The following is a 25,986-nucleotide window of genomic DNA, read 5'->3' on the forward strand; positions in this document are numbered from 1 at the left end:
TGTTTTAGCCGGTTCCTAGAATGCCTCACGCTATTGCAGTGTCTTTTTCGTCAAGAAGACCTACAAGCAGCGCTTTTACACAGGTCCATGAGCCTGACTGGAGACACGTAGCACTGGTCATGCGCCTTTTGCTCCCAGGTTCATCTGTTTGAACTATGTCAACATGAGATTTAAGGCAGTTGACAGTCGATCCACTGTGCATAACCCATGTAGGTATGGATTCTTTTGTCATCAACAAGAGCGTGCTCAACCAATTTTGGTAATGAACGAAGGGCAGCCATTATTGCCTAATCTTTGCACGTTCGCTCTCTTTATTTTGTGATTTTCCATGGTCGCTTCCTTCATCTGTTGGTAGCGTGGCCGAGCGGTCTAAGGCGCTGGATTAAGGCTCCAGTCTCTTCGGAGGCGTGGGTTCGAATCCCACCGCTGCCAGGACCTGCTTTTGATTCGACTTCTGCATTGACAGTTGGCCGAAGGTCACTAAATGGGTCACTTCCAGCGGTATTTCTCCTGGAATGCTCATGCGCTAGCTCTCTTCATCAAAGTGTTTCGATAGCTTCTGCAGCCCGGCTTATGCTAAAGGATCGTTAGCCTCACCACAGCTGTTTTTCGTGGTCATGCCTGCTTTCCTTGTTCTCCCTTGGAATGTCTCAATCAACAGCTTAACTCTGATATCCCCTCACAAGCCCCTTTGGGATTTTGAGTCCAGTCTACCAAAAGGCATGCTTTCCAAGCCCACCATTGCCAGGGAGCCTATTGTGGGGTTTGTAATGTCATTCTTCCGAAAGGATTTAAACAGCTCTAGGCTCCCATGCTTTAATGCTCCACCTGTAACTACAACTCACAACAAATAGCACTTACCAAATGATTCAAACAGATCGAAGCTGCTGTCAGGGTGTCAAATGTAGGAGGCAATCCTGCCTTGCGTGGCTTGTCTCCCAAGTCTTCAGGTAGCTCGTGCGTCCCATGTTTTCATGCTGTGCCTCACCAAGCAGCTCCCGTGGTTTCCATGGAGTACCTCAGACAGTCAGCCAACATGGAGCATGCTGCTTACAGAGCGTCTCAAAACTTGCTCCCTTTTCACGAGGCTGTTCACATCTCCAGTTACAAAGCATTATAGTTGTTCGAAAAAGCTACCTAGCTCGTCTGAACAGGGCGGGGTATGGGCCTAATGGAAACTTCGCCACCAAAGATTGGGAAACGGTCAGCTCGACGAAGAAATGATCCTGTTCTCTGTCAAGTTTGCAGCGCCTCTCCGCATCCACTCAATTCACTTCCTGTTAAAGCACACCACATGCCACAAGGCATACACATGTTGAATGAGAGAATGAGTCATCTAGTTTGCTCAAAAAAAAGAAAAAAAATGATCTTTCCAGAATTTGTCTTAAACGCTGGAAGCGCTGTACTTGGTGGCCAAGAGTTTAATGCGAGCACTTCAAATTCAGTGGGCTCTGGGATGAAACTTGGATGCCATGCTCTCAGACATGCATGGAGTTGATAAGAAAAAAAAAAACTTCAAGATATTCCGCTGTCCCTTACAAAATGTGTGAGGATGTTCATTGCTTTTGACGAGGTGGCCGAGAGGTTAAGGCGATGGACTGCTAATCCATTGTGCTCTGCACGCGTGGGTTCGAATCCCACCTTCGTCGCTTGTGTGTTTTAGCCGGTTCCTAGAATGCCTCACGCTATTGCAGTGTCTTTTTCGTCAAGAAGACCTACAAGCAGCGCTTTTACACAGGTCCATGAGCCTGACTGGAGACACGTAGCACTGGTCATGCGCCTTTTGCTCCCAGGTTCATCTGTTTGAACTATGTCAACATGAGATTTAAGGCAGTTGACAGTCGATCCACTGTGCATAACCCATGTAGGTATGGATTCTTTTGTCATCAACAAGAGCGTGCTCAACCAATTTTGGTAATGAACGAAGGGCAGCCATTATTGCCTAATCTTTGCACGTTCGCTCTCTTTATTTTGTGATTTTCCATGGTCGCTTCCTTCATCTGTTGGTAGCGTGGCCGAGCGGTCTAAGGCGCTGGATTAAGGCTCCAGTCTCTTCGGAGGCGTGGGTTCGAATCCCACTGCTGCCAGGACCTGCTTTTGATTCGACTTCTGCATTGACAGTTGGCCGAAGGTCACTAAATGGGTCACTTCCAGCGGTATTTCTCCTGGAATGCTCATGCGCTAGCTCTCTTCATCAAAGTGTTTCGATAGCTTCTGCAGCCCGGCTTATGCTAAAGGATCGTTAGCCTCACCACAGCTGTTTTTCGTGGTCATGCCTGCTTTCCTTGTTCTCCCTTGGAATGTCTCAATCAACAGCTTAACTCTGATATCCCCTCACAAGCCCCTTTGGGATTTTGAGTCCAGTCTACCAAAAGGCATGCTTTCCAAGCCCACCATTGCCAGGGAGCCTATTGTGGGGTTTGTAATGTCATTCTTCCGAAAGGATTTAAACAGCTCTAGGCTCCCATGCTTTAATGCTCCACCTGTAACTACAACTCACAACAAATAGCACTTACCAAATGATTCAAACAGATCGAAGCTGCTGTCAGGGTGTCAAATGTAGGAGGCAATCCTGCCTTGCGTGGCTTGTCTCCCAAGTCTTCAGGTAGCTCGTGCGTCCCATGTTTTCATGCTGTGCCTCACCAAGCAGCTCCCGTGGTTTCCATGGAGTACCTCAGACAGTCAGCCAACATGGAGCATGCTGCTTACAGAGCGTCTCAAAACTTGCTCCCTTTTCACGAGGCTGTTCACATCTCCAGTTACAAAGCATTATAGTTGTTCGAAAAAGCTACCTAGCTCGTCTGAACAGGGCGGGGTATGGGCCTAATGGAAACTTCGCCACCAAAGATTGGGAAACGGTCAGCTCGACGAAGAAATGATCCTGTTCTCTGTCAAGTTTGCAGCGCCTCTCCGCATCCACTCAATTCACTTCCTGTTAAAGCACACCACATGCCACAAGGCATACACATGTTGAATGAGAGAATGAGTCATCTAGTTTGCTCAAAAAAAAGAAAAAAAATGATCTTTCCAGAATTTGTCTTAAACGCTGGAAGCGCTGTACTTGGTGGCCAAGAGTTTAATGCGAGCACTTCAAATTCAGTGGGCTCTGGGATGAAACTTGGATGCCATGCTCTCAGACATGCATGGAGTTGATAAGAAAAAAAAAAACTTCAAGATATTCCGCTGTCCCTTACAAAATGTGTGAGGATGTTCATTGCTTTCGACGAGGTGGCCGAGAGGTTAAGGCGATGGACTGCTAATCCATTGTGCTCTGCACGCGTGGGTTCGAATCCCACCTTCGTCGCTTGTGTGTTTTAGCCGGTTCCTAGAATGCCTCACGCTATTGCAGTGTCTTTTTCGTCAAGAAGACCTACAAGCAGCGCTTTTACACAGGTCCATGAGCCTGACTGGAGACACGTAGCACTGGTCATGCGCCTTTTGCTCCCAGGTTCATCTGTTTGAACTATGTCAACATGAGATTTAAGGCAGTTGACAGTCGATCCACTGTGCATAACCCATGTAGGTATGGATTCTTTTGTCATCAACAAGAGCGTGCTCAACCAATTTTGGTAATGAACGAAGGGCAGCCATTATTGCCTAATCTTTGCACGTTCGCTCTCTTTATTTTGTGATTTTCCATGGTCGCTTCCTTCATCTGTTGGTAGCGTGGCCGAGCGGTCTAAGGCGCTGGATTAAGGCTCCAGTCTCTTCGGAGGCGTGGGTTCGAATCCCACCGCTGCCAGGACCTGCTTTTGATTCGACTTCTGCATTGACAGTTGGCCGAAGGTCACTAAATGGGTCACTTCCAGCGGTATTTCTCCTGGAATGCTCATGCGCTAGCTCTCTTCATCAAAGTGTTTCGATAGCTTCTGCAGCCCGGCTTATGCTAAAGGATCGTTAGCCTCACCACAGCTGTTTTTCGTGGTCATGCCTGCTTTCCTTGTTCTCCCTTGGAATGTCTCAATCAACAGCTTAACTCTGATATCCCCTCACAAGCCCCTTTGGGATTTTGAGTCCAGTCTACCAAAAGGCATGCTTTCCAAGCCCACCATTGCCAGGGAGCCTATTGTGGGGTTTGTAATGTCATTCTTCCGAAAGGATTTAAACAGCTCTAGGCTCCCATGCTTTAATGCTCCACCTGTAACTACAACTCACAACAAATAGCACTTACCAAATGATTCAAACAGATCGAAGCTGCTGTCAGGGTGTCAAATGTAGGAGGCAATCCTGCCTTGCGTGGCTTGTCTCCCAAGTCTTCAGGTAGCTCGTGCGTCCCATGTTTTCATGCTGTGCCTCACCAAGCAGCTCCCGTGGTTTCCATGGAGTACCTCAGACAGTCAGCCAACATGGAGCATGCTGCTTACAGAGCGTCTCAAAACTTGCTCCCTTTTCACGAGGCTGTTCACATCTCCAGTTACAAAGCATTATAGTTGTTCGAAAAAGCTACCTAGCTCGTCTGAACAGGGCGGGGTATGGGCCTAATCGAAACTTCGCCACCAAAGATTGGGAAACGGTCAGCTCGACGAAGAAATTATCCTGTTCTCTGTCAAGTTTGCAGCGCCTCTCCGCATCCACTCAATTCACTTCCTGTTAAAGCACACCACATGCCACAAGGCATACACATGTTGAATGAGAGAATGAGTCATCTAGTTTGCTCAAAAAAAAGAAAAGAAATGATCTTTCCAGAATTTGTCTTAAACGCTGGAAGCGCTGTACTTGGTGGCCAAGAGTTTAATGCGAGCACTTCAAATTCAGTGGGCTCTGGGATGAAACTTGGATGCCATGCTCTCAGACATGCATAGAGTTGATAAAAAAAAAAAAAAACTTCAAGATATTCCGCTGTCCCTTACAAAATGTGTGAGGATGTTCATTGCTTTCGACGAGGTGGCCGAGAGGTTAAGGCGATGGACTGCTAATCCATTGTGCTCTGCACGCGTGGGTTCGAATCCCACCTTCGTCGCTTGTGTGTTTTAGCCGGTTCCTAGAATGCCTCACGCTATTGCAGTGTCTTTTTCGTCAAGAAGACCTACAAGCAGCGCTTTTACACAGGTCCATGAGCCTGACTGGAGACACGTAGCACTGGTCATGCGCCTTTTGCTCCCAGGTTCATCTGTTTGAACTATGTCAACATGAGATTTAAGGCAGTTGACAGTCGATCCACTGTGCATAACCCATGTAGGTATGGATTCTTTTGTCATCAACAAGAGCGTGCTCAACCAATTTTGGTAATGAACGAAGGGCAGCCATTATTGCCTAATCTTTGCACGTTCGCTCTCTTTATTTTGTGATTTTCCATGGTCGCTTCCTTCATCTGTTGGTAGCGTGGCCGAGCGGTCTAAGGCGCTGGATTAAGGCTCCAGTCTCTTCGGAGGCGTGGGTTCGAATCCCACCGCTGCCAGGACCTGCTTTTGATTCGACTTCTGCATTGACAGTTGGCCGAAGGTCACTAAATGGGTCACTTCCAGCGGTATTTCTCCTGGAATGCTCATGCGCTAGCTCTCTTCATCAAAGTGTTTCGATAGCTTCTGCAGCCCGGCTTATGCTAAAGGATCGTTAGCCTCACCACAGCTGTTTTTCGTGGTCATGCCTGCTTTCCTTGTTCTCCCTTGGAATGTCTCAATCAACAGCTTAACTCTGATATCCCCTCACAAGCCCCTTTGGGATTTTGAGTCCAGTCTACCAAAAGGCATGCTTTCCAAGCCCACCATTGCCAGGGAGCCTATTGTGGGGTTTGTAATGTCATTCTTCCGAAAGGATTTAAACAGCTCTAGGCTCCCATGCTTTAATGCTCCACCTGTAACTACAACTCACAACAAATAGCACTTACCAAATGATTCAAACAGATCGAAGCTGCTGTCAGGGTGTCAAATGTAGGAGGCAATCCTGCCTTGCGTGGCTTGTCTCCCAAGTCTTCAGGTAGCTCGTGCGTCCCATGTTTTCATGCTGTGCCTCACCAAGCAGCTCCCGTGGTTTCCATGGAGTACCTCAGACAGTCAGCCAACATGGAGCATGCTGCTTACAGAGCGTCTCAAAACTTGCTCCCTTTTCACGAGGCTGTTCACATCTCCAGTTACAAAGCATTATAGTTGTTCGAAAAAGCTACCTAGCTCGTCTGAACAGGGCGGGGTATGGGCCTAATCGAAACTTCGCCACCAAAGATTGGGAAACGGTCAGCTCGACGAAGAAATTATCCTGTTCTCTGTCAAGTTTGCAGCGCCTCTCCGCATCCACTCAATTCACTTCCTGTTAAAGCACACCACATGCCACAAGGCATACACATGTTGAATGAGAGAATGAGTCATCTAGTTTGCTCAAAAAAAAGAAAAGAAATGATCTTTCCAGAATTTGTCTTAAACGCTGGAAGCGCTGTACTTGGTGGCCAAGAGTTTAATGCGAGCACTTCAAATTCAGTGGGCTCTGGGATGAAACTTGGATGCCATGCTCTCAGACATGCATAGAGTTGATAAAAAAAAAAAAAAACTTCAAGATATTCCGCTGTCCCTTACAAAATGTGTGAGGATGTTCATTGCTTTCGACGAGGTGGCCGAGAGGTTAAGGCGATGGACTGCTAATCCATTGTGCTCTGCACGCGTGGGTTCGAATCCCACCTTCGTCGCTTGTGTGTTTTAGCCGGTTCCTAGAATGCCTCACGCTATTGCAGTGTCTTTTTCGTCAAGAAGACCTACAAGCAGCGCTTTTACACAGGTCCATGAGCCTGACTGGAGACACGTAGCACTGGTCATGCGCCTTTTGCTCCCAGGTTCATCTGTTTGAACTATGTCAACATGAGATTTAAGGCAGTTGACAGTCGATCCACTGTGCATAACCCATGTAGGTATGGATTCTTTTGTCATCAACAAGAGCGTGCTCAACCAATTTTGGTAATGAACGAAGGGCAGCCATTATTGCCTAATCTTTGCACGTTCGCTCTCTTTATTTTGTGATTTTCCATGGTCGCTTCCTTCATCTGTTGGTAGCGTGGCCGAGCGGTCTAAGGCGCTGGATTAAGGCTCCAGTCTCTTCGGAGGCGTGGGTTCGAATCCCACCGCTGCCAGGACCTGCTTTTGATTCGACTTCTGCATTGACAGTTGGCCGAAGGTCACTAAATGGGTCACTTCCAGCGGTATTTCTCCTGGAATGCTCATGCGCTAGCTCTCTTCATCAAAGTGTTTCGATAGCTTCTGCAGCCCGGCTTATGCTAAAGGATCGTTAGCCTCACCACAGCTGTTTTTCGTGGTCATGCCTGCTTTCCTTGTTCTCCCTTGGAATGTCTCAATCAACAGCTTAACTCTGATATCCCCTCACAAGCCCCTTTGGGATTTTGAGTCCAGTCTACCAAAAGGCATGCTTTCCAAGCCCACCATTGCCAGGGAGCCTATTGTGGGGTTTGTAATGTCATTCTTCCGAAAGGATTTAAACAGCTCTAGGCTCCCATGCTTTAATGCTCCACCTGTAACTACAACTCACAACAAATAGCACTTACCAAATGATTCAAACAGATCGAAGCTGCTGTCAGGGTGTCAAATGTAGGAGGCAATCCTGCCTTGCGTGGCTTGTCTCCCAAGTCTTCAGGTAGCTCGTGCGTCCCATGTTTTCATGCTGTGCCTCACCAAGCAGCTCCCGTGGTTTCCATGGAGTACCTCAGACAGTCAGCCAACATGGAGCATGCTGCTTACAGAGCGTCTCAAAACTTGCTCCCTTTTCACGAGGCTGTTCACATCTCCAGTTACAAAGCATTATAGTTGTTCGAAAAAGCTACCTAGCTCGTCTGAACAGGGCGGGTATGGGCCTAATCGAAACTTCGCCACCAAAGATTGGGAAACGGTCAGCTCGACGAAGAAATGATCCTGTTCTCTGTCAAGTTTGCAGCGCCTCTCCGCATCCACTCAATTCACTTCCTGTTAAAGCACACCACATGCCACAAGGCATACACATGTTGAATGAGAGAATGAGTCATCTAGTTTGCTCAAAAAAAAGAAAAGAAATGATCTTTCCAGAATTTGTCTTAAACGCTGGAAGCGCTGTACTTGGTGGCCAAGAGTTTAATGCGAGCACTTCAAATTCAGTGGGCTCTGGGATGAAACTTGGATGCCATGCTCTCAGACATGCATAGAGTTGATAAGAAAAAAAAAAACTTCAAGATATTCCGCTGTCCCTTACAAAATGTGTGAGGATGTTCATTGCTTTCGACGAGGTGGCCGAGAGATTAAGGCGATGGACTGCTAATCCATTGTGCTCTGCACGCGTGGGTTCGAATCCCACCTTCGTCGCTTGTGTGTTTTAGGCGGTTCCTAGAATGCCTCACGCTATTGCAGTGTCTTTTTCGTCAAGAAGACCTACAAGCAGCGCTTTTACACAGGTCCATGAGCCTGACTGGAGACACGTAGCACTGGTCATGCGCCTTTTGCTCCCAGGTTCATCTGTTTGAACTATGTCAACATGAGATTTAAGGCAGTTGACAGTCGATCCACTGTGCATAACCCATGTAGGTATGGATTCTTTTGTCATCAACAAGAGCGTGCTCAACCAATTTTGGTAATGAACGAAGGGCAGCCATTATTGCCTAATCTTTGAACGTTCGCTCTCTTTATTTTGTGATTTTCCATGGTCGCTTCCTTCATCTGTTGGTAGCGTGGCCGAGCGGTCTAAGGCGCTGGATTAAGGCTCCAGTCTCTTCGGAGGCGTGGGTTCGAATCCCACCGCTGCCAGGACCTGCTTTTGATTCGACTTCTGCATTGACAGTTGGCCGAAGGTCACTAAATGGGTCACTTCCAGCGGTATTTCTCCTGGAATGCTCATGCGCTAGCTCTCTTCATCAAAGTGTTTCGATAGCTTCTGCAGCCCGGCTTATGCTAAAGGATCGTTAGCCTCACCACAGCTGTTTTTCGTGGTCATGCCTGCTTTCCTTGTTCTCCCTTGGAATGTCTCAATCAACAGCTTAACTCTGATATCCCCTCACAAGCCCCTTTGGGATTTTGAGTCCAGTCTACCAAAAGGCATGCTTTCCAAGCCCACCATTGCCAGGGAGCCTATTGTGGGGTTTGTAATGTCATTCTTCCGAAAGGATTTAAACAGCTCTAGGCTCCCATGCTTTAATGCTCCACCTGTAACTACAACTCACAACAAATAGCACTTACCAAATGATTCAAACAGATCGAAGCTGCTGTCAGGGTGTCAAATGTAGGAGGCAATCCTGCCTTGCGTGGCTTGTCTCCCAAGTCTTCAGGTAGCTCGTGCGTCCCATGTTTTCATGCTGTGCCTCACCAAGCAGCTCCCGTGGTTTCCATGGAGTACCTCAGACAGTCAGCCAACATGGAGCATGCTGCTTACAGAGCGTCTCAAAACTTGCTCCCTTTTCACGAGGCTGTTCACATCTCCAGTTACAAAGCATTATAGTTGTTCGAAAAAGCTACCTAGCTCGTCTGAACAGGGCGGGTATGGGCCTAATCGAAACTTCGCCACCAAAGATTGGGAAACGGTCAGCTCGACGAAGAAATGATCCTGTTCTCTGTCAAGTTTGCAGCGCCTCTCCGCATCCACTCAATTCACTTCCTGTTAAAGCACACCACATGCCACAAGGCATACACATGTTGAATGAGAGAATGAGTCATCTAGTTTGCTCAAAAAAAGAAAAGAAATGATCTTTCCAGAATTTGTCTTAAACGCTGGAAGCGCTGTACTTGGTGGCCAAGAGTTTAATGCGAGCACTTCAAATTCAGTGGGCTCTGGGATGAAACTTGGATGCCATGCTCTCAGACATGCATAGAGTTGATAAAAAAAAAAAAAACTTCAAGATATTCCGCTGTCCCTTACAAAATGTGTGAGGATGTTCATTACTTTCGACGAGGTGGCCGAGAGATTAAGGCGATGGACTGCTAATCCATTGTGCTCTGCACGCGTGGGTTCGAATCCCACCTTCGTCGCTTGTGTGTTTTAGCCGGTTCCTAGAATGCCTCACGCTATTGCAGTGTCTTTTTCGTCAAGAAGACCTACAAGCAGCGCTTTTACACAGGTCCATGAGCCTGACTGGAGACACGTAGCACTGGTCATGCGCCTTTTGCTCCCAGGTTCATCTGTTTGAACTATGTCAACATGAGATTTAAGGCAGTTGACAGTCGATCCACTGTGCATAACCCATGTAGGTATGGATTCTTTTGTCATCAACAAGAGCGTGCTCAACCAATTTTGGTAATGAACGAAGGGCAGCCATTATTGCCTAATCTTTGCACGTTCGCTCTCTTTCTTTTGTGATTTTCCATGGTCGCTTCCTTCATCTGTTGGTAGCGTGGCCGAGCGGTCTAAGGCGCTGGATTAAGGCTCCAGTCTCTTCGGAGGCGTGGGTTCGAATCCCACCGCTGCCAGGACCTGCTTTTGATTCGACTTCTGCATTGACAGTTGGCCGAAGGTCACTAAATGGGTCACTTCCAGCGGTATTTCTCCTGGAATGCTCATGCGCTAGCTCTCTTCATCAAAGTGTTTCGATAGCTTCTGCAGCCCGGCTTATGCTAAAGGATCGTTAGCCTCACCACAGCTGTTTTTCGTGGTCATGCCTGCTTTCCTTGTTCTCCCTTGGAATGTCTCAATCAACAGCTTAACTCTGATATCCCCTCACAAGCCCCTTTGGGATTTTGAGTCCAGTCTACCAAAAGGCATGCTTTCCAAGCCCACCATTGCCAGGGAGCCTATTGTGGGGTTTGTAATGTCATTCTTCCGAAAGGATTTAAACAGCTCTAGGCTCCCATGCTTTAATGCTCCACCTGTAACTACAACTCACAACAAATAGCACTTACCAAATGATTCAAACAGATCGAAGCTGCTGTCAGGGTGTCAAATGTAGGAGGCAATCCTGCCTTGCGTGGCTTGTCTCCCAAGTCTTCAGGTAGCTCGTGCGTCCCATGTTTTCATGCTGTGCCTCACCAAGCAGCTCCCGTGGTTTCCATGGAGTACCTCAGACAGTCAGCCAACATGGAGCATGCTGCTTACAGAGCGTCTCAAAACTTGCTCCCTTTTCACGAGGCTGTTCACATCTCCAGTTACAAAGCATTATAGTTGTTCGAAAAAGCTACCTAGCTCGTCTGAACAGGGCGGGGTATGGGCCTAATGGAAACTTCGCCACCAAAGATTGGGAAACGGTCAGCTCGACGAAGAAATGATCCTGTTCTCTGTCAAGTTTGCAGCGCCTCTCCGCATCCACTCAATTCACTTCCTGTTAAAGCACACCACATGCCACAAGGCATACACATGTTGAATGAGAGAATGAGTCATCTAGTTTGCTCAAAAAAAAGAAAAGAAATGATCTTTCCAGAATTTGTCTTAAACGCTGGAAGCGCTGTACTTGGTGGCCAAGAGTTTAATGCGAGCACTTCAAATTCAGTGGGCTCTGGGATGAAACTTGGATGCCATGCTCTCAGACATACATGGAGTTGATAAGAAAAAAAAAAACTTCAAGATATTCCGCTGTCCGTTACAAAATGTGTGAGGATGTTCATTGCTTTCGACGAGGTGGCCGAGAGGTTAAGGCGATGGACTGCTAATCCATTGTGCTCTGCACGCGTGGGTTCGAATCCCACCTTCGTCGCTTGTGTGTTTTAGGCGGTTCCTAGAATGCCTCACGCTATTGCAGTGTCTTTTTCGTCAAGAAGACCTACAAGCAGCGCTTTTACACAGGTCCATGAGCCTGACTGGAGACACGTAGCACTGGTCATGCGCCTTTTGCTCCCAGGTTCATCTGTTTGAACTATGTCAACATGAGATTTAAGGCAGTTGACAGTCGATCCACTGTGCATAACCCATGTAGGTATGGATTCTTTTGTCATCAACAAGAGCGTGCTCAACCAATTTTGGTAATGAACGAAGGGCAGCCATTATTGCCTAATCTTTGCACGTTCGCTCTCTTTCTTTTGTGATTTTCCATGGTCGATTCCTTCATCTGTTGGTAGCGTGGCCGAGCGGTCTAAGGCGCTGGATTAAGGCTCCAGTCTCTTCGGAGGCGTGGGTTCGAATCCCACCGCTGCCAGGACCTGCTTTTGATTCGACTTCTGCATTGACAGTTGGCCGAAGGTCACTAAATGGGTCACTTCCAGCGGTATTTCTCCTGGAATGCTCATGCGCTAGCTCTCTTCATCAAAGTGTTTCGATAGCTTCTGCAGCCCGGCTTATGCTAAAGGATCGTTAGCCTCACCACAGCTGTTTTTCGTGGTCATGCCTGCTTTCCTTGTTCTCCCTTGGAATGTCTCAATCAACAGCTTAACTCTGATATCCCCTCACAAGCCCCTTTGGGATTTTGAGTCCAGTCTACCAAAAGGCATGCTTTCCAAGCCCACCATTGCCAGGGAGCCTATTGTGGGGTTTGTAATGTCATTCTTCCGAAAGGATTTAAACAGCTCTAGGCTCCCATGCTTTAATGCTCCACCTGTAACTACAACTCACAACAAATAGCACTTACCAAATGATTCAAACAGATCGAAGCTGCTGTCAGGGTGTCAAATGTAGGAGGCAATCCTGCCTTGCGTGGCTTGTCTCCCAAGTCTTCAGGTAGCTCGTGCGTCCCATGTTTTCATGCTGTGCCTCACCAAGCAGCTCCCGTGGTTTCCATGGAGTACCTCAGACAGTCAGCCAACATGGAGCATGCTGCTTACAGAGCGTCTCAAAACTTGCTCCCTTTTCACGAGGCTGTTCACATCTCCAGTTACAAAGCATTATAGTTGTTCGAAAAAGCTACCTAGCTCGTCTGAACAGGGCGGGGTATGGGCCTAATGGAAACTTCGCCACCAAAGATTGGGAAACGGTCAGCTCGACGAAGAAATGATCCTGTTCTCTGTCAAGTTTGCAGCGCCTCTCCGCATCCACTCAATTCACTTCCTGTTAAAGCACACCACATGCCACAAGGCATACACATGTTGAATGAGAGAATGAGTCATCTAGTTTGCTCAAAAAAAAGAAAAGAAATGATCTTTCCAGAATTTGTCTTAAACGCTGGAAGCGCTGTACTTGGTGGCCAAGAGTTTAATGCGAGCACTTCAAATTCAGTGGGCTCTGGGATGAAACTTGGATGCCATGCTCTCAGACATGCATAGAGTTGATAAGAAAAAAAAAAACTTCAAGATATTCCGCTGTCCCTTACAAAATGTGTGAGGATGTTCATTGCTTTTGACGAGGTGGCCGAGAGGTTAAGGCGATGGACTGCTAATCCATTGTGCTCTGCACGCGTGGGTTCGAATCCCACCTTCGTCGCTTGTGTGTTTTAGCCGGTTCCTAGAATGCCTCACGCTATTGCAGTGTCTTTTTCGTCAAGAAGACCTACAAGCAGCGCTTTTACACAGGTCCATGAGCCTGACTGGAGACACGTAGCACTGGTCATGCGCCTTTTGCTCCCAGGTTCATCTGTTTGAACTATGTCAACATGAGATTTAAGGCAGTTGACAGTCGATCCACTGTGCATAACCCATGTAGGTATGGATTCTTTTGTCATCAACAAGAGCGTGCTCAACCAATTTTGGTAATGAACGAAGGGCAGCCATTATTGCCTAATCTTTGCACGTTCGCTCTCTTTATTTTGTGATTTTCCATGGTCGCTTCCTTCATCTGTTGGTAGCGTGGCCGAGCGGTCTAAGGCGCTGGATTAAGGCTCCAGTCTCTTCGGAGGCGTGGGTTCGAATCCCACTGCTGCCAGGACCTGCTTTTGATTCGACTTCTGCATTGACAGTTGGCCGAAGGTCACTAAATGGGTCACTTCCAGCGGTATTTCTCCTGGAATGCTCATGCGCTAGCTCTCTTCATCAAAGTGTTTCGATAGCTTCTGCAGCCCGGCTTATGCTAAAGGATCGTTAGCCTCACCACAGCTGTTTTTCGTGGTCATGCCTGCTTTCCTTGTTCTCCCTTGGAATGTCTCAATCAACAGCTTAACTCTGATATCCCCTCACAAGCCCCTTTGGGATTTTGAGTCCAGTCTACCAAAAGGCATGCTTTCCAAGCCCACCATTGCCAGGGAGCCTATTGTGGGGTTTGTAATGTCATTCTTCCGAAAGGATTTAAACAGCTCTAGGCTCCCATGCTTTAATGCTCCACCTGTAACTACAACTCACAACAAATAGCACTTACCAAATGATTCAAACAGATCGAAGCTGCTGTCAGGGTGTCAAATGTAGGAGGCAATCCTGCCTTGCGTGGCTTGTCTCCCAAGTCTTCAGGTAGCTCGTGCGTCCCATGTTTTCATGCTGTGCCTCACCAAGCAGCTCCCGTGGTTTCCATGGAGTACCTCAGACAGTCAGCCAACATGGAGCATGCTGCTTACAGAGCGTCTCAAAACTTGCTCCCTTTTCACGAGGCTGTTCACATCTCCAGTTACAAAGCATTATAGTTGTTCGAAAAAGCTACCTAGCTCGTCTGAACAGGGCGGGTATGGGCCTAATGGAAACTTCGCCACCAAAGATTGGGAAACGGTCAGCTCGACGAAGAAATGATCCTGTTCTCTGTCAAGTTTGCAGCGCCTCTCCGCATCCACTCAATTCACTTCCTGTTAAAGCACACCACATGCCACAAGGCATACACATGTTGAATGAGAGAATGAGTCATCTAGTTTGCTCAAAAAAAAGAAAAGAAATGATCTTTCCAGAATTTGTCTTAAACGCTGGAAGCGCTGTACTTGGTGGCCAAGAGTTTAATGCGAGCACTTCAAATTCAGTGGGCTCTGGGATGAAACTTGGATGCCATGCTCTCAGACATGCATAGAGTTGATAAGAAAAAAAAAAACTTCAAGATATTCCGCTGTCCCTTACAAAATGTGTGAGGATGTTCATTGCTTTCGACGAGGTGGCCGAGAGATTAAGGCGATGGACTGCTAATCCATTGTGCTCTGCACGCGTGGGTTCGAATCCCACCTTCGTCGCTTGTGTGTTTTAGCCGGTTCCTAGAATGCCTCACGCTATTGCAGTGTCTTTTTCGTCAAGAAGACCTACAAGCAGCGCTTTTACACAGGTCCATGAGCCTGACTGGAGACACGTAGCACTGGTCATGCGCCTTTTGCTCCCAGGTTCATCTGTTTGAACTATGTCAACATGAGATTTAAGGCAGTTGACAGTCGATCCACTGTGCATAACCCATGTAGGTATGGATTCTTTTGTCATCAACAAGAGCGTGCTCAACCAATTTTGGTAATGAACGAAGGGCAGCCATTATTGCCTAATCTTTGCACGTTCGCTCTCTTTATTTTGTGATTTTCCATGGTCGCTTCCTTCATCTGTTGGTAGCGTGGCCGAGCGGTCTAAGGCGCTGGATTAAGGCTCCAGTCTCTTCGGAGGCGTGGGTTCGAATCCCACCGCTGCCAGGACCTGCTTTTGATTCGACTTCTGCATTGACAGTTGGCCGAAGGTCACTAAATGGGTCACTTCCAGCGGTATTTCTCCTGGAATGCTCATGCGCTAGCTCTCTTCATCAAAGTGTTTCGATAGCTTCTGCAGCCCGGCTTATGCTAAAGGATCGTTAGCCTCACCACAGCTGTTTTTCGTGGTCATGCCTGCTTTCCTTGTTCTCCCTTGGAATGTCTCAATCAACAGCTTAACTCTGATATCCCCTCACAAGCCCCTTTGGGATTTTGAGTCCAGTCTACCAAAAGGCATGCTTTCCAAGCCCACCATTGCCAGGGAGCCTATTGTGGGGTTTGTAATGTCATTCTTCCGAAAGGATTTAAACAGCTCTAGGCTCCCATGCTTTAATGCTCCACCTGTAACTACAACTCACAACAAATAGCACTTACCAAATGATTCAAACAGATCGAAGCTGCTGTCAGGGTGTCAAATGTAGGAGGCAATCCTGCCTTGCGTGGCTTGTCTCCCAAGTCTTCAGGTAGCTCGTGCGTCCCATGTTTTCATGCTGTGCCTCACCAAGCAGCTCCCGTGGTTTCCATGGAGTACCTCAGACAGTCAGCCAACATGGAGCATGCTGCTTACAGAGCGTCTCAAAACTTGCTCCCTTTTCACGAGGCTGTTCACATCTCCAGTTACAAAGCATTATAGTTGTTCGAAAAAGCTACCTAGCTCGTCTGAACAGGGCGGGTATGGGCCTAATGGAAACTTCGCCACCAAAGATTGGGAAACGGTCAGCTCGACGAAGAAATGATCCTGTTCTCTGTCAAGTTTGCAGCGCCTCTCCGCATCCACTCAATTCACTTCCTGTTAAAGCACACCACATGCCACAAGGCATACACATGTTGAATGAGAGAATGAGTCATCTAGTTTGCTCAAAAAAAAGAAAAGAAATGATCTTTCCAGAATTTGTCTTAAACGCTGGAAGCGCTGTACTTGGTGGCCAAGAGTTTAATGCGAGCACTTCAAATTCAGTGGGCTCTGGGATGAAACTTGGATGCCATGCTCTCAGACATGCATAGAGTTGATAAGAAAAAAAAAAACTTCAAGATATTCCGCTGTCCCTTACAAAATGTGTGAGGATGTTCATTGCTTTCGACGAGGTGGCCGAGAGATTAAGGCGATGGACTGCTAATCCATTGTGCTCTGCACGCGTGGGTTCGAATCCCACCTTCGTCGCTTGTGTGTTTTAGCCGGTTCCTAGAATGCCTCACGCTATTGCAGTGTCTTTTTCGTCAAGAAGACCTACAAGCAGCGCTTTTACACAGGTCCATGAGCCTGACTGGAGACACGTAGCACTGGTCATGCGCCTTTTGCTCCCAGGTTCATCTGTTTGAACTATGTCAACATGACATTTAAGGCAGTTGACAGTCGATCCACTGTGCATAACCCATGTAGGTATGGATTCTTTTGTCATCAACAAGAGCGTGCTTAACCAATTTTGGTAATGAACGAAGGGCAGCCATTATTGCCTAATCTTTGCACGTTCGCTCTCTTTCTTTTGTGATTTTCCATGGTCGATTCCTTCATCTGTTGGTAGCGTGGCCGAGCGGTCTAAGGCGCTGGATTAAGGCTCCAGTCTCTTCGGAGGCGTGGGTTCGAATCCCACCGCTGCCAGGACCTGCTTTTGATTCGACTTCTGCATTGACAGTTGGCCGAAGGTCACTAAATGGGTCACTTCCAGCGGTATTTCTCCTGGAATGCTCATGCGCTAGCTCTCTTCATCAAAGTGTTTCGATAGCTTCTGCAGCCCGGCTTATGCTAAAGGATCGTTAGCCTCACCACAGCTGTTTTTCGTGGTCATGCCTGCTTTCCTTGTTCTCCCTTGGAATGTCTCAATCAACAGCTTAACTCTGATATCCCCTCACAAGCCCCTTTGGGATTTTGAGTCCAGTCTACCAAAAGGCATGCTTTCCAAGCCCACCATTGCCAGGGAGCCTATTGTGGGGTTTGTAATGTCATTCTTCCGAAAGGATTTAAACAGCTCTAGGCTCCCATGCTTTAATGCTCCACCTGTAACTACAACTCACAACAAATAGCACTTACCAAATGATTCAAACAGATCGAAGCTGCTGTTAGGGTGTCAAATGTAGGAGGCAATCCTGCCTTGCGTGGCTTGTCTCCCAAGTCTTCAGGTAGCTCGTGCGTCCCATGTTTTCATGCTGTGCCTCACCAAGCAGCTCCCGTGGTTTCCATGGAGTACCTCAGACAGTCAGCCAACATGGAGCATGCTGCTTACAGAGCGTCTCAAAACTTGCTCCCTTTTCACGAGGCTGTTCACATCTCCAGTTACAAAGCATTATAGTTGTTCGAAAAAGCTACCTAGCTCGTCTGAACAGGGCGGGTATGGGCCTAATCGAAACTTCGCCACCAAAGATTGGGAAACGGTCAGCTCGACGAAGAAATGATCCTGTTCTCTGTCAAGTTTGCAGCGCCTCTCCGCATCCACTCAATTCACTTCCTGTTAAAGCACACCACATGCCACAAGGCATACACATGTTGAATGAGAGAATGAGTCATCTAGTTTGCTCAAAAAAAAGAAAAGAAATGATCTTTCCAGAATTTGTCTTAAACGCTGGAAGCGCTGTACTTGGTGGCCAAGAGTTTAATGCGAGCACTTCAAATTCAGTGGGCTCTGGGATGAAACTTGGATGCCATGCTCTCAGACATGCATAGAGTTGATAAGAAAAAAAAAAACTTCAAGATATTCCGCTGTCCCTTACAAAATGTGTGAGGATGTTCATTGCTTTCGACGAGGTGGCCGAGAGATTAAGGCGATGGACTGCTAATCCATTGTGCTCTGCACGCGTGGGTTCGAATCCTACCTTCGTCGCTTGTGTGTTTTAGCCGGTTCCTAGAATGCCTCACGCTATTGCAGTGTCTTTTTCGTCAAGAAGACCTACAAGCAGCGCTTTTACACAGGTCCATGAGCCTGACTGGAGACACGTAGCACTGGTCATGCGCCTTTTGCTCCCAGGTTCATCTGTTTGAACTATGTCAACATGAGATTTAAGGCAGTTGACAGTCGATCCACTGTGCATAACCCATGTAGGTATGGATTCTTTTGTCATCAACAAGAGCGTGCTCAACCAATTTTGGTAATGAACGAAGGGCAGCCATTATTGCCTAATCTTTGCACGTTCGCTCTCTTTATTTTGTGATTTTCCATGGTCGCTTCCTTCATCTGTTGGTAGCGTGGCCGAGCGGTCTAAGGCGCTGGATTAAGGCTCCAGTCTCTTCGGAGGCGTGGGTTCGAATCCCACCGCTGCCAGGACCTGCTTTTGATTCGACTTCTGCATTGACAGTTGGCCGAAGGTCACTAAATGGGTCACTTCCAGCGGTATTTCTCCTGGAATGCTCATGCGCTAGCTCTCTTCATCAAAGTGTTTCGATAGCTTCTGCAGCCCGGCTTATGCTAAAGGATCGTTAGCCTCACCACAGCTGTTTTTCGTGGTCATGCCTGCTTTCCTTGTTCTCCCTTGGAATGTCTCAATCAACAGCTTAACTCTGATATCCCCTCACAAGCCCCTTTGGGATTTTGAGTCCAGTCTACCAAAAGGCATGCTTTCCAAGCCCACCATTGCCAGGGAGCCTATTGTGGGGTTTGTAATGTCATTCTTCCGAAAGGATTTAAACAGCTCTAGGCTCCCATGCTTTAATGCTCCACCTGTAACTACAACTCACAACAAATAGCACTTACCAAATGATTCAAACAGATCAAAGCTGCTGTCAGGGTGTCAAATGTAGGAGGCAATCCTGCCTTGCGTGGCTTGTCTTCCAAGTCTTCAGGTAGCTCGTGCGTCCCATGTTTTCATGCTGTGCCTCACCAAGCAGCTCCCGTGGTTTCCATGGAGTACCTCAGACAGTCAGCCAACATGGAGCATGCTGCTTACAGAGCGTCTCAAAACTTGCTCAATTTTCACGAGGCTGTTCACATCTCCAGTTACAAAGCATTATAGTTGTTCGAAAAAGCTACCTAGCTCGTCTGAACAGGGCGGGGTATGGGCCTAATCGAAACTTCGCCACCAAAGATTGGGAAACGGTCAGCTCGACGAAGAAATGATCCTGTTCTCTGTCAAGTTTGCAGCGCCTCTCCGCATCCACTCAATTCACTTCCTGTTAAAGCACACCACATGCCACAAGGCATACACATGTTGAATGAGAGAATGAGTCATCTAGTTTGCTCAAAAAAAAGAAAAGAAATGATCTTTCCAGAATTTGTCTTAAACGCTGGAAGCGCTGTACTTGGTGGCCAAGAGTTTAATGCGAGCACTTCAAATTTAGTGGGCTCTGGGATGAAACTTGGATGCCATGCTCTCAGACATGCATAGAGTTGATAAGAAAAAAAAAAACTTCAAGATATTCCGCTGTCCCTTACAAAATGTGTGAGGATGTTCATTGCTTTCGACGAGGTGGCCGAGAGGTTAAGGCGATGGACTGCTAATCCATTGTGCTCTGCACGCGTGGGTTCGAATCCCACCTTCGTCGCTTGTGTGTTTTAGCCGGTTCCTAGAATGCCTCACGCTATTGCAGTGTCTTTTTCGTCAAGAAGACCTACAAGCAGCGCTTTTACACAGGTCCATGAGCCTGACTGGAGACACGTAGCACTGGTCATGCGCCTTTTGCTCCCAGGTTCATCTGTTTGAACTATGTCAACATGAGATTTAAGGCAGTTGACAGTCGATCCACTGTGCATAACCCATGTAGGTATGGATTCTTTTGTCATCAACAAGAGCGTGCTCAACCAATTTTGGTAATGAACGAAGGGCAGCCATTATTGCCTAATCTTTGCACGTTCGCTCTCTTTATTTTGTGATTTTCCATGGTCGCTTCCTTCATCTGTTGGTAGCGTGGCCGAGCGGTCTAAGGCGCTGGATTAAGGCTCCAGTCTCTTCGGAGGCGTGGGTTCGAATCCCACCGCTGCCAGGACCTGCTTTTGATTCGACTTCTGCATTGACAGTTGGCCGAAGGTCACTAAATGGGTCACTTCCAGCGGTATTTCTCCTGGAATGCTCATGCGCTAGCTCTCTTCATCAAAGTGTTTCGATAGCTTCTGTAGCCCGGCTTATGCTAAAGGATCGTTAGCCTCACCACAGCTGTTTTTCGTGGTCATGCCTGCTTTCCTTGTTCTCCCTTGGAATGTCTCAATCAACAGCTTAACTCTGATATCCCCTCACAAGCCCCTTTGGGATTTTGAGTCCAGTCTACCAAAAGGCATGCTTTCCAAGCCCACCATTGCCAGGGAGCCTATTGTGGGGTTTGTAATGTCATTCTTCCGAAAGGATTTAAACAGCTCTAGGCTCCCATGCTTTAATGCTCCACCTGTAACTACAACTCACAACAAATAGCACTTACCAAATGATTCAAACAGATCGAAGCTGCTGTCAGGGTGTCAAATGTAGGAGGCAATCCTGCCTTGCGTGGCTTGTCTCCCAAGTCTTCAGGTAGCTCGTGCGTCCCATGTTTTCATGCTGTGCCTCACCAAGCAGCTCCCGTGGTTTCCATGGAGTACCTCAGACAGTCAGCCAACATGGAGCATGCTGCTTACAGAGCGTCTCAAAACTTGCTCCCTTTTCACGAGGCTGTTCACATCTCCAGTTACAAAGCATTATAGTTGTTCGAAAAAGCTACCTAGCTCGTCTGAACAGGGCGGGTATGGGCCTAATCGAAACTTCGCCACCAAAGATTGGGAAACGGTCAGCTCGACGAAGAAATGATCCTGTTCTCTGTCAAGTTTGCAGCGCCTCTCCGCATCCACTCAATTCACTTCCTGTTAAAGCACACCACATGCCACAAGGCATACACATGTTGAATGAGAGAATGAGTCATCTAGTTTGCTCAAAAAAAAGAAAAGAAATGATCTTTCCAGAATTTGTCTTAAACGCTGGAAGCGCTGTACTTGGTGGCCAAGAGTTTAATGCGAGCACTTCAAATTCAGTGGGCTCTGGGATGAAACTTGGATGCCATGCTCTCAGACATGCATAGAGTTGATAAGAAAAAAAAAAACTTCAAGATATTCCGCTGTCCCTTACAAAATGTGTGAGGATGTTCATTGCTTTCGACGAGGTGGCCGAGAGATTAAGGCGATGGACTGCTAATCCATTGTGCTCTGCACGCGTGGGTTCGAATCCCACCTTCGTCGCTTGTGTGTTTTAGCCGGTTCCTAGAATGCCTCACGCTATTGCAGTGTCTTTTTCGTCAAGAAGACCTACAAGCAGCGCTTTTACACAGGTCCATGAGCCTGACTGGAGACACGTAGCACTGGTCATGCGCCTTTTGCTCCCAGGTTCATCTGTTTGAACTATGTCAACATGAGATTTAAGGCAGTTGACAGTCGATCCACTGTGCATAACCCATGTAGGTATGGATTCTTTTGTCATCAACAAGAGCGTGCTCAACCAATTTTGGTAATGAACGAAGGGCAGCCATTATTGCCTAATCTTTGCACGTTCGCTCTCTTTATTTTGTGATTTTCCATGGTCGCTTCCTTCATCTGTTGGTAGCGTGGCCGAGCGGTCTAAGGCGCTGGATTAAGGCTCCAGTCTCTTCGGAGGCATGGGTTCGAATCCCACCGCTGCCAGGACCTGCTTTTGATTCGACTTCTGCATTGACAGTTGGCCGAAGGTCACTAAATGGGTCACTTCCAGCGGTATTTCTCCTGGAATGCTCATGCGCTAGCTCTCTTCATCAAAGTGTTTCGATAGCTTCTGCAGCCCGGCTTATGCTAAAGGATCGTTAGCCTCACCACAGCTGTTTTTCGTGGTCATGCCTGCTTTCCTTGTTCTCCCTTGGAATGTCTCAATCAACAGCTTAACTCTGATATCCCCTCACAAGCCCCTTTGGGATTTTGAGTCCAGTCTACCAAAAGGCATGCTTTCCAAGCCCACCATTGCCAGGGAGCCTATTGTGGGGTTTGTAATGTCATTCTTCCGAAAGGATTTAAACAGCTCTAGGCTCCCATGCTTTAATGCTCCACCTGTAACTACAACTCACAACAAATAGCACTTACCAAATGATTCAAACAGATCGAAGCTGCTGTCAGGGTGTCAAATGTAGGAGGCAATCCTGCCTTGCGTGGCTTGTCTCCCAAGTCTTCAGGTAGCTCGTGCGTCCCATGTTTTCATGCTGTGCCTCACCAAGCAGCTCCCGTGGTTTCCATGGAGTACCTCAGACAGTCAGCCAACATGGAGCATGCTGCTTACAGAGCGTCTCAAAACTTGCTCCCTTTTCACGAGGCTGTTCACATCTCCAGTTACAAAGCATTATAGTTGTTCGAAAAAGCTACCTAGCTCGTCTGAACAGGGCGGGTATGGGCCTAATCGAAACTTCGCCACCAAAGATTGGGAAACGGTCAGCTCGACGAAGAAATGATCCTGTTCTCTGTCAAGTTTGCAGCGCCTCTCCGCATCCACTCAATTCACTTCCTGTTAAAGCACACCACATGCCACAAGGCATACACATGTTGAATGAGAGAATGAGTCATCTAGTTTGCTCAAAAAAAAGAAAAGAAATGATCTTTCCAGAATTTGTCCTAAACGCTGGAAGCGCTGTACTTGGTGGCCAAGAGTTTAATGCGAGCACTTCAAATTCAGTGGGCTCTGGGATGAAACTTGGATGCCATGCTCTCAGACATGCATAGAGTTGATAAGAAAAAAAAAAACTTCAAGATATTCCGCTGTCCCTTACAAAATGTGTGAGGATGTTCATTGCTTTCGACGAGGTGGCCGAGAGATTAAGGCAATGGACTGCTAATCCATTGTGCTCTGCACGCGTGGGTTCGAATCCCACCTTCGTCGCTTGTGTGTTTTAGCCGGTTCCTAGAATGCCTCACGCTATTGCAGTGTCTTTTTCGTCAAGAAGACCTACAAGCAGCGCTTTTACACAGGTCCATGAGCCTGACTGGAGACACGTAGCACTGGTCATGCGCCTTTTGCTCCCAGGTTCATCTGTTTGAACTATGTCAACATGAGATTTAAGGCAGTTGACAGTCGATCCACTGTGCATAACCCATGTAGGTATGGATTCTTTTGTCATCAACAAGAGCGTGCTCAACCAATTTTGGTAATGAACGAAGGGCAGCCATTATTGCCTAATCTTTGCACGTTCGCTCTCTTTATTTTGTGATTTTCCATGGTCGCTTCCTTCATCTGTTGGTAGCGTGGCCGAGCGGTCTAAGGCGCTGGATTAAGGCTCCAGTCTCTTCGGAGGCATGGGTTCGAATCCCACCGCTGCCAGGACCTGCTTTTGATTCGACTTCTGCATTGACAGTTGGCCGAAGGTCACTAAATGGGTCACTTCCAGCGGTATTTCTCCTGGAATGCTCATGCGCTAGCTCTCTTCATCAAAGTGTTTCGATAGCTTCTGCAGCCCGGCTTATGCTAAAGGATCGTTAGCCTCACCACAGCTGTTTTTCGTGATCATGCCTGCTTTCCTTGTTTTCCCTTGGAATGTCTCAATCAACAGCTTAACTCTGATATCCCCTCACAAGCCCCTTTGGGATTTTGAGTCCAGTCTACCAAAAGGCATGCTTTCCAAGCCCACCATTGCCAGGGAGCCTATTGTGGGGTTTGTAATGTCATTCTTCCGAAAGGATTTAAACAGCTTTAGGCTCCCATGCTTTAATGCTCCACCTGTAACTACAACTCACAACAAATAGCACTTACCAAATGATTCAAACAGATCGAAGCTGCTGTCAGGGTGTCAAATGTAGGAGGCAATCCTGCCTTGCGTGGCTTGTCTCCCAAGTCTTAAGGTAGCTCGTGCATCCCATGTTTTCATGCTGTGCCTCACCAAGCAGCTCCCGTGGTTTCCATGGATTACCTCAGACAGTCAGCCAACATGGAGCATGCTGCTTACAGAGCGTCTCAAAACTTGCTCCCTTTTCACGAGGCTGTACACATCTCCAGATACAAAGCATTATAGTTGTTCGAAAAAGCTACCTAGCTCGTCTGAACAGGGCGGGGTATAGGCCTAATCGAAACTTCGCCACCAAAGATTGGGAAACGGTCAGCTCGACGAAGAAATGATCCTGTTCTCTGTCAAGTTTGCAGCGCCTGTCCGCATCCACTCAATTCACTTCCTGTTAAAGCACACCACATGCCACAAGGCATACACATGTTGAATGAGAGAATGAGTCATCTAGTTTGCTCAAAAAAAAGAAAAGAAATGATCTTTCCAGAATTTGTCTTAAACGCTGGAAGCGCTGTACTTGGTGGCCAAGAGTTTAATGCGAGCACTTCAAATTCAGTGGGCTTTGGGATGAAACTTGGATGCCATGCTCTCAGACATGCATGGAGTTGATAAGAAAAAAAAAAAACTTCAAGATATTCCGCTTTCCCTTACAAAATGTGTGAGGATGTTCATTGCTTTCGACGAGGTGGCCGAGAGGTTAAGGCGATGGACTGCTAATCCATTGTGCTCTGCACGCGTGGGTTCGAATCTCACCTTCGTCGCTTGTGTGTTTTAGCCGGTTCCTAGAATGCCTCACGCTATTGCAGTGTCTTTTTCGTCAAGAAGACCTACAAGCAGCGCTTTTACACAGGTCCATGAGCCTGACTGGAGACACGTAGCACTGGTCATGCGCCTTTTGCTCCCAGGTTCATCTGTTTGAACTATGTCAACATGAGATTTAAGGCAGTTGACAGTCGATCCACTGTGCATAACCCATGTAGGTATGGATTCTTTTGTCATCAACAAGAGCGTGCTCAACCAATTTTGGTTATGAACGAAGGGCAGCCATTATTGCCTAATCTTTGCACGTTCGCTCTCTTTCTTTTGTGATTTTCCATGGTCGCTTCCTTCATCTGTTGGTAGCGTGGCCGAGCGGTCTAAGGCGCTGGATTAAGGCTCCAGTCTCTTCGGAGGCGTGGGTTCGAATCCCACCGCTGCCAGGACCTGCTTTTGATTCGACTTCTGCATTGACAGTTGGCCGAAGATCACTAAATGGGTCACTTCCAGCGGTATTTCTCCTGGAATGCTCATGCGCTAGCTCTCTTCATCAAAGTGTTTCGATAGCTTCTGCAGCCCGGCTTATGCTAAAGGATCGTTAGCCTCACCACAGCTGTTTTTCGTGGTCATGCCTGCTTTCCTTGTTCTCCCTTGGAATGTCTCAATCAACAGCTTAACTCTGATATCCCCTCACAAGCCCCTTTGGGATTTTGAGTCCAGTCTACCAAAAGGCATGCTTTCCAAGCCCACCATTGCCAGGGAGCCTATTGTGGGGTTTGTAATGTCATTCTTCCAAAAGGATTTAAACAGCTCTAGGCTCCCATGCTTTAATGCTCCACCTGTAACTACAACTCACAACAAATAGCACTTACCAAATGATTCAAACAGATCGAAGCTGCTGTCAGGGTGTCAAATGTAGGAGGCAATCCTGCCTTGCGTGGCTTGTCTCCCAAGTCTTCAGGTAGCTCGTGCGTCCCATGTTTTCATGCTGTGCCTCACCAAGCAGCTCCCGTGGTTTCCATGGAGTACCTCAGACAGTCAGCCAACATGGAGCATGCTGCTTACAGAGTGTCTCAAAACTTGCTCCCTTTTCACGAGGCTGTTCACATCTCCAGTTACAAAGCATTATAGTTGTTCGAAAAAGCTACCTAGCTCGTCTGAACAGGGCGGGGTATGG

At 47.4% G+C, this 25,986-nt stretch overlaps 23 non-coding genes across 23 annotated transcripts; all 23 read left to right on the plus strand.

The window, feature by feature from the left end:
* Positions 1-350: 350 nt before the first annotated feature.
* Positions 351-432, plus strand: trnal-aag (transfer RNA leucine (anticodon AAG)). Its single transcript has one exon. It is a non-coding gene; the product is annotated as a tRNA-Leu (tRNA).
* A 1,135-nt stretch (positions 433-1,567) lies between these two features.
* Positions 1,568-1,649, plus strand: trnas-gcu (transfer RNA serine (anticodon GCU)). Its single transcript has one exon. It is a non-coding gene; the product is annotated as a tRNA-Ser (tRNA).
* A 356-nt stretch (positions 1,650-2,005) lies between these two features.
* trnal-aag (transfer RNA leucine (anticodon AAG)) lies at positions 2,006-2,087 on the plus strand. The gene has a single exon. It is a non-coding gene; the product is annotated as a tRNA-Leu (tRNA).
* Positions 2,088-3,222: 1,135 nt separating this feature from the next.
* Positions 3,223-3,304, plus strand: trnas-gcu (transfer RNA serine (anticodon GCU)). The gene has a single exon. It is a non-coding gene; the product is annotated as a tRNA-Ser (tRNA).
* A 356-nt stretch (positions 3,305-3,660) lies between these two features.
* On the plus strand, positions 3,661-3,742 carry trnal-aag (transfer RNA leucine (anticodon AAG)). The gene has a single exon. It is a non-coding gene; the product is annotated as a tRNA-Leu (tRNA).
* A 1,136-nt stretch (positions 3,743-4,878) lies between these two features.
* Positions 4,879-4,960, plus strand: trnas-gcu (transfer RNA serine (anticodon GCU)). The gene has a single exon. It is a non-coding gene; the product is annotated as a tRNA-Ser (tRNA).
* Positions 4,961-5,316: 356 nt separating this feature from the next.
* trnal-aag (transfer RNA leucine (anticodon AAG)) lies at positions 5,317-5,398 on the plus strand. The gene has a single exon. It is a non-coding gene; the product is annotated as a tRNA-Leu (tRNA).
* Positions 5,399-6,534: 1,136 nt separating this feature from the next.
* On the plus strand, positions 6,535-6,616 carry trnas-gcu (transfer RNA serine (anticodon GCU)). The gene has a single exon. It is a non-coding gene; the product is annotated as a tRNA-Ser (tRNA).
* Positions 6,617-6,972: 356 nt separating this feature from the next.
* On the plus strand, positions 6,973-7,054 carry trnal-aag (transfer RNA leucine (anticodon AAG)). Its single transcript has one exon. It is a non-coding gene; the product is annotated as a tRNA-Leu (tRNA).
* Positions 7,055-8,626: 1,572 nt separating this feature from the next.
* Positions 8,627-8,708, plus strand: trnal-aag (transfer RNA leucine (anticodon AAG)). Its single transcript has one exon. It is a non-coding gene; the product is annotated as a tRNA-Leu (tRNA).
* Positions 8,709-10,279: 1,571 nt separating this feature from the next.
* trnal-aag (transfer RNA leucine (anticodon AAG)) lies at positions 10,280-10,361 on the plus strand. Its single transcript has one exon. It is a non-coding gene; the product is annotated as a tRNA-Leu (tRNA).
* A 1,135-nt stretch (positions 10,362-11,496) lies between these two features.
* Positions 11,497-11,578, plus strand: trnas-gcu (transfer RNA serine (anticodon GCU)). Its single transcript has one exon. It is a non-coding gene; the product is annotated as a tRNA-Ser (tRNA).
* A 356-nt stretch (positions 11,579-11,934) lies between these two features.
* Positions 11,935-12,016, plus strand: trnal-aag (transfer RNA leucine (anticodon AAG)). Its single transcript has one exon. It is a non-coding gene; the product is annotated as a tRNA-Leu (tRNA).
* Positions 12,017-13,151: 1,135 nt separating this feature from the next.
* trnas-gcu (transfer RNA serine (anticodon GCU)) lies at positions 13,152-13,233 on the plus strand. Its single transcript has one exon. It is a non-coding gene; the product is annotated as a tRNA-Ser (tRNA).
* A 356-nt stretch (positions 13,234-13,589) lies between these two features.
* trnal-aag (transfer RNA leucine (anticodon AAG)) lies at positions 13,590-13,671 on the plus strand. The gene has a single exon. It is a non-coding gene; the product is annotated as a tRNA-Leu (tRNA).
* Positions 13,672-15,243: 1,572 nt separating this feature from the next.
* trnal-aag (transfer RNA leucine (anticodon AAG)) lies at positions 15,244-15,325 on the plus strand. Its single transcript has one exon. It is a non-coding gene; the product is annotated as a tRNA-Leu (tRNA).
* Positions 15,326-16,897: 1,572 nt separating this feature from the next.
* Positions 16,898-16,979, plus strand: trnal-aag (transfer RNA leucine (anticodon AAG)). Its single transcript has one exon. It is a non-coding gene; the product is annotated as a tRNA-Leu (tRNA).
* Positions 16,980-18,551: 1,572 nt separating this feature from the next.
* trnal-aag (transfer RNA leucine (anticodon AAG)) lies at positions 18,552-18,633 on the plus strand. The gene has a single exon. It is a non-coding gene; the product is annotated as a tRNA-Leu (tRNA).
* Positions 18,634-19,768: 1,135 nt separating this feature from the next.
* trnas-gcu (transfer RNA serine (anticodon GCU)) lies at positions 19,769-19,850 on the plus strand. The gene has a single exon. It is a non-coding gene; the product is annotated as a tRNA-Ser (tRNA).
* Positions 19,851-20,206: 356 nt separating this feature from the next.
* Positions 20,207-20,288, plus strand: trnal-aag (transfer RNA leucine (anticodon AAG)). Its single transcript has one exon. It is a non-coding gene; the product is annotated as a tRNA-Leu (tRNA).
* A 1,572-nt stretch (positions 20,289-21,860) lies between these two features.
* trnal-aag (transfer RNA leucine (anticodon AAG)) lies at positions 21,861-21,942 on the plus strand. The gene has a single exon. It is a non-coding gene; the product is annotated as a tRNA-Leu (tRNA).
* A 1,572-nt stretch (positions 21,943-23,514) lies between these two features.
* Positions 23,515-23,596, plus strand: trnal-aag (transfer RNA leucine (anticodon AAG)). The gene has a single exon. It is a non-coding gene; the product is annotated as a tRNA-Leu (tRNA).
* A 1,574-nt stretch (positions 23,597-25,170) lies between these two features.
* Positions 25,171-25,252, plus strand: trnal-aag (transfer RNA leucine (anticodon AAG)). Its single transcript has one exon. It is a non-coding gene; the product is annotated as a tRNA-Leu (tRNA).
* The last annotated feature ends 734 nt before the right edge of the window (positions 25,253-25,986 follow it).

Source organism: Clarias gariepinus, chromosome 14 (genome assembly GCF_024256425.1).
Source record: "Clarias gariepinus isolate MV-2021 ecotype Netherlands chromosome 14, CGAR_prim_01v2, whole genome shotgun sequence".
NCBI classification, from domain to species: Eukaryota; Metazoa; Chordata; class Actinopteri; order Siluriformes; family Clariidae; genus Clarias; species Clarias gariepinus.